This window comes from Camelus ferus, chromosome 1 (genome assembly GCF_009834535.1).
Source record: "Camelus ferus isolate YT-003-E chromosome 1, BCGSAC_Cfer_1.0, whole genome shotgun sequence".
Taxonomy (NCBI): Eukaryota; Metazoa; Chordata; class Mammalia; order Artiodactyla; family Camelidae; genus Camelus; species Camelus ferus.
Window position 1 is genome coordinate 23,668,725 of NC_045696.1, and position 6,743 is coordinate 23,675,467.

At 40.3% G+C, this 6,743-nt stretch overlaps 1 pseudogene; it reads right to left on the reverse strand.

Moving 5' to 3' along the window:
* Window positions 1–596: 596 nt before the first annotated feature.
* On the reverse strand, window positions 597–1,433 carry LOC102518373 (annotated as a pseudogene).
* Window positions 1,434–6,743: the final 5,310 nt, after the last annotated feature.

Sequence of the window (6,743 nt, forward strand, 5' to 3'; positions counted from 1 at the left end):
TTCTCCAAATTAAATCATAAATTTATATAACTAGTGGGTTGCATTGCCTCTTTAGAAGCCAATGGTATTTAAATGCCTAAAGTTGTTTCATCTATGTGTCAAAATGATATGCTTTGATTTGCAATAGTCTTGATGGCAAGAGTTAATTATTTATATCATTGGCATCCCATCAGAAGAGATAATGTATTTTTAATCCAATTTTTCAGAAAGAAAATGAGAAGATACACCAGGTAACTTTTAATGTCTCTTCCAACCCTTAGATTGTTTAATTAAACTATTTCTATTGATCCATCTTCAAGATCACTGATTCCTTCCTTGGTCGTGTGTCACGTCTACTGATGAGCCCATAGAAAGCATTCTTTACTTCTATTATTGTATTTTTTGACTTCTTCCATGTTCTTTTGATTCTTTCTTAGATTTTCCATTTTTCTGCTTACATTGCCCATCTATTCTTGCATGTTGCCCACTTTTTCCATTAGGACCCTTATGATATTAATCATAGTTACCTTGTTTATTTAAAAAAATTTTTTTAGAAACTGTTTATTTTCCATCAACCTTATTTCCACCATCTGTTTAAGGGTCTGTGGATGAACAGCCTAAGACCGCTCAGTGGTTGCTCCTCCTCATTCAGTGACCTGAGTAGTGGGAGCTGCAGACAAGTCTTCAGTAGAAAACTACTGAGTAGGCCGAGGGCACCTGCACCTTTGGACCAGCCTGCAATCTTGGGTTGAGTGGCAGTGAACTCAAGAGCTGCAACAGTGTGTTTACTCTGAAATTCCTCCTTGGTCACAGCCTTTTCAGCAGCACCCTGCTCTTCCTTTTCAATCTCTTTAGGATTTCTTTAGAAGTAGAGAATAGGCATGACCTTCTGTGGGTGTTCACGGGAGGTGGTGCCATGCATGTGCAGAACTTCCCAGGCCAGCGTCCACCACGCCAGACCAGCTAACTGAGCTCCCTGTTTGCTGCATGGATGACAAGGTCCACATAGCACAGAGGAGAGTCTGTGTGACACAGCACAGTGGTAGGTGGGAGACACTTCTGGGAGACACCGGTGGTCAGCACTGGGGTCAGTAACCACCAGAAGTCTCAGCTCCAGGAAGGCTGCCTGAATCTGAGTCCAGGTTCCAGGAGTGGAGTAATCAGCCATCAGAGTGGCTCCAATGGCAGCAGCAAGCTTCAGCCCAGCTCGTTGGCCAATGTTCCTGGATGCGATGGCATTGAAATCAGCTGGGCTTTCCAAGGCAACAACGGCACAAACAGAGGCTTCTCTCAGGTTTTCTTCAGATTTATGACATCAATGCCATCCCTTTGCCTTTTATGACGTACTGTTCTATTTGGAAGCCAATGTTGGTGCCACCTAAGTGGGTTCCTGCTGCAAAGAGTTTGAGGACATTTGCCTCTTTCATTTGTAGGACATCAAGGGCTCTGGACATTGTGAAATTTTCCCTGTAAATTACAATAGGAACCTTGGACAGTGCTGTGTGTATGTACCTCTCTCTGAGTAGTGTAAAAAAGCTAACCATAGTTATTTTCAATTCCCCATCTGACATTCCCCAAATCTGTGTCCCTCTCTGAGTCTGATTCTATTGCTTGTCACTTTCGGACTGTGTTTTTTCTTGCCTTTGGCAGGCCTTGTAATTTTATGTTAAAAGGTGAATTTGATATGTATGAATAATTAGAACTGAACTAAATAGGACTTTAGTGTGAAGATTCATGTTAGTTTTTGCTGTAGCAATAGGTTCTAGAAGATTCAAATTCCTCCAGTGTCCTTGCTGTGTTTTTCCTCTTGACACTGGGCTTCCCTGAGTATGCCTCCTCAGAGAGAGTCTACTTCTTGTAGGACTCAGAGGTGTAAGCCGCTGTCTTCCTGGAGCCCTGCGGGTATGATTGCGTGGTGGGGGCAAGGGAATGCATTCTATCATATTTCAGTTAAATTTCAGTGTTCTCATGGGCCTTGTCCTTGGACCATGACCTTCGCAGATGTTTCTCCATGGTACAGCTTCCCCTGCCCACCGCCCTCTACTCCCTTCCCTTGCTGCAACCTTTCAAATCTATGTCCTTAAAACTCTGATTCCTGTTGACTTTGTTTTTGTTTTCCTTCTTTAGGTGAAACAGGAAGTCTGGGGTGGGGGGACAGAGTGGGAGGAATTCCCTTCCACCAGCTGGGATAAGAATCTGAAAAGTCCTTTCCCCAGGACAGTATCCTTCGTTATGGTGAAAACCATTGGTTCATTTCACAATGATTATTCTTCCTTCCCCAGCCAAAGCCATGGGGATCTTTCTTGTATCGTCACAGTGAGAACCTAGTGGAGGCACCAGACTCAAAGCCCATGAAAATGTGGGGCACCTCTTAAGACTGCAGCCCCTGAAGTTTCTCACTCCTATCTTAGTCCACGTTCTGCTTTCAGCCATTCACCAAAATTACCTTTTCAGTGTTCCTACCAGTTTATGGCTCCAGCCACTTCTGCTCCAGGTCAGCAAGTCTCATCTGTGTCGCTCTGGATGAACTTGTCTCTTAAGATTTCTGCCTAGCAATTCGCCCTGCTACTTCAGTTCTCTGATGGGTTCAAGAATAGTCATGAACTTCCAGTTGGTTCAGTTTTTTCTTGTTGTAAGGCCACCGGTGACAACTTCCAAGTTTTTTGCTTGTGAAAGCTGAACCCAGAAGCCTAAGTTATTTCTAATTGTATATTTCTAAACTTGTAGGCACATGTAATAGTTAATTCCAAGAGTGAAAACTATTCTCTTAGAACTAAATATCTTGTCATTTAAGTACATTTTAAAACTAAAAAATTTTAAAAAGCTGTCAATGTTTAGCATTAGTTGACGTTTAATGTTTTAAGTTTTTGTCAACTTTCACTGTCTCAACAGTGACACAGTGAAAATTGTTTTCAGTTATTTAATTTATGAAACAGTTGCTCCTCAGTTAATAAGTGTAGCTACAGCAATCATTGCCATTTCATGAACTCTTTCTCAGAGGTTACACTGTTTACACTCCCATTAATCAAGAGTAATGTTTGTTCTTAATTTATTCTGTCAGTTTTTTGGTATTAATATATTACTTTAAATAACTCATCATATCTGAAAACTTGATTGAGTTGAGCATTTCACTACATATTTATAAAATTATTTTGGTTTCTTAATCTAAAATACTTGAAAAATCACATTTAGTGCCACAATCTCAGAGTTCTTTTTTATTATTGAAGATTTTCTGGAATAAAGGGAAAGTATTGTTACTAACAGGATTCAGAACACACTACCCCAAAATGTGGCACTGTGACACACTGAATATTTTAAGTTAAAGGAATTGGAGAAACAGCGGGCGCTGGAAGGACTCTCCAGACTTCTCATCTGAAGCAGCTCATAAGACTCTCATGTAAAATGTGCCCTTGCTATTCCTGGAGTAAAGGAGCATCCTTATCCCTGAAGGTAAATGAACAGGTCTTGTTAAGTTTCCTCCAGTCTACTACACTTAGCTCATACCCTTCCTATCACATTTTCCCACAGTTTGTCACTCTTCACAAAATCCAGCATAAAAACACTCATGTTTTAACTGCTTATTTGGGTTTTCACTTTCTTATAAAGTTTTTGTGTCACATAAAACTTAAATAAATTTGTATGACTTTCCCTTGTTAATCTGTCTTTTGTTATGGAGATTCAGCCAAGAACCTTCAGCAGAAAGAGGGAAAAAGATATTTTTTTCTTCCTAACATTACAAATAAAAAAAAATTTTATCTTTTATTTCTGTTAGTATGAGGTGGTCACTGACACAGGTTGTAACAAACCACCAACATTATCCAAGTTTAAATGATCTTTATTTTGGTAGATTATAATGAAGGATTTCCTCATTTGAATGGCTCTATGATAATTTGATACTTTGTCTCACTTATCAGGCCAGTGTGTGTCAGAGATGGGACCATTTTGTCAAAGGCTGTGGTTTCAATCAGCCTATCTTGGAAGCAGGGTGCCTCTATATAACTCAATTACCTTGATGATTTCTTGAACTGCTCTCTAAGTATAGGCTTAAATAGAAATAAATGCAAATGAAGCTGTCTTCTTAGTTGTAGTAAACTGAACCCCTGAAATTCTGTGGGATGATGAAGAAGGTAAATTTTGAAGCCTGGTACTTCTGGGCGCAGTTCCTGAAGAATGGCTACTGATTGGGAGTTCTCATTTCTTCCAATGGAATGAAACTCTACAAAAAGGCCCCAAACTATTTTATCAGTCTGAACTCCCCGTACAGGTATTTGACTTGCCTAAGAGGAGAGTTTGTGAGATTTCTTCAAGGCAATTCTATCTCCCTGTCTCTCATAACTCTTTCACACATTCTCCTCTCTGCAAACACCTCCCACACCTCCCCACTCCTCCTCATTTTTAACTGATGGCCTTGTTTCTTATTTCATAGAAAAATACCAATCTTCCAACCTGTATCTGTAATCATATATCCTGCATTCCCTCCTGTAGTTCAACATGATGGGTTGTCCTTGGTCCTAAGGTCAGCTCCTCCTTTTGTGTACTGCCTCCCATCACCTCTCATTTGCTCGAAGACTTCACTCCTGCAATTGTCCCCTCTCTCTTCCACAAAAAAAGGGAAGAAAATAACAAAGAGCAACAAACTCACCTTGATTCCTCAGGTCCTTCAGCAACATTTTCCATTTCTCTGTTCCACCTTACAGCCAAACTTCTTAAGAACAGTTCTCTCATTGTCTACAATTCCTGTTTCCCCACACTCCCTTGACCCTCCTCCAATCTGCCTCCTGTCTCTTTCTCTCCAGAAGAACTGTTGTTCAAGGTCAACAGTTACCTCCGTGCAGCCAAATCCAATAGCCAATTCTTAGTTCTGATATGACCTTACCTAGTAGCTTTTGGCCCACAAAGAGTTTTTGTTACAAACGATCATCCCTTCCTTCCTGAAATACTTTTCTTCACTCCATGTCGAGACCCTCCTTACTCTTGATTTTCTTCTGTCTCACTGGCCACTACTTCCCAGACTCCTTTGTGGAGCACAGTTCTGCTTTGCCTTCATAGTTTCTAGGTCAGTCTACCCCAGAGAATTTTTCTCTCTCTCTCTGTATATTCACTTTTCAGATAATGTCATTTAGTCCCACAGCTTTCAGGCTATCTTTATAAAAATTCTAAAATTAATATCTGCCTACTCAACAAACAATTCCACATGGATATCTACAAGTTGTTCACACATAGATTGTTCAAAATTGACCTCTTGATTAAGTCTGTTCCTCCTCAAGCCTCTTCATTGCATACATTTGGGTCTTATTATTTGCTGAGTACTAATGCCAAAAACAGAAAGATGGTTTTAAAACCATTTTTAGTCGTTAAAAATGTGTTTTTAAAAATATAGTATGATATAATCTCTTCAGTATGAACTATACCTCTTTGGCTATAAATTTCTCTTATTTTAAAGGGATGAGAACTAACATACAAGTGTAGGAATTTTTTTCCTCCTTTTCCTTTTTAAACCAAGACACACTCATTCTATTTAGTCATTTAAAAGATAATTTGGGCTGTGTGTGGCAGTGGGTCTGGGGAAAGGAAGGGTTTCTAGAAGCCTGGACAGTGGACTGTGATGTGGAGTTGGGGGAGGGGGCAGGAGTCTGGCCCTGGGGATGTGATGTGGGCTGTGGGCTCCAGGCTCAGTGAGGGCTTGGGTTCCAGAATTCAGCTTAGTGCAGGTGACCAGACCCTTTGGAGTTGTCTGCAGCTTTGTAGTAAAAGCACTGAAGGTGAACAATGTATTTTGGGTAATGGGACAAAACTTAATTTTTGCAGACAAAACTTAATTTTTGCAGACAAAATCCTTTATGATGATACGGCCCTCAAAGAATGCAATCATAATGAGGAAAAGTTCACAATAGTTATGGTGACAAATCCCAAAGCGCTGACAACACCAGCCCCGGCTACCTGCCACCCAGTGATCAAATCCAGCCACCACTGCTGTGGTTGGTTCATCCCCAGCAGCAGCTGTGGCTCAAGTACCAGCCTCTGTCCTGGCTTTGGCTCCCACTTCTGCACCTGTACCCAAGGCTCCAGCATCAAGGCTGGCATCTTCTGGACCTGCACCTACTACTGCAACTAAACAAGGGAAAGCTGCACAGAAGCCAGCAGGGACACCTGTGACTGCTAGTCTAATTCCAGCCTCAGCACATTTAGGAGAGTCTTCTTGGCAAAAAAAACATTTTCAGAGATATATGTATATTTATATATATTTTGCTTTTGAGGAGATTGAAAGGGACTTTTTTTCTCCTCACATGTTACATCAGTGCATTACATTAACTCTGCCCTGGACTCTGTGATATGATTTAGACTCATCTCTATAACTTGTAAAAGGTAGCACATTGTTAGAGGTGGAAAAGGACGGATATAGGAAATAGGGCACAGTGTGTTTCTGCTTAAATTAAATTGCACATCTATACAATGCATAGAATATTACACAACCAAAGTTCAGCCTTTGCAGTTCTTTATTTCTTCCATGAAATAGTAGGAAACATATCCTAGCTGTTTATTCTTAATATACGTTCAGAAGTTTAATGTCATGCCATGTTTTATATTTCTTTGACTTAACATTGGTTTCAGAAATAGTCTTTGCTACCTAGAATCTACAGTGTCTACTTCATGGCAACACTAGAGAATGGCTTTGTGGAACTGAGAAATATTTTGAAGGAACTGTAAAGAGAAATGCCATGTTAATGACTATCATTGCGACTTCAAATATGTATGACATTTGT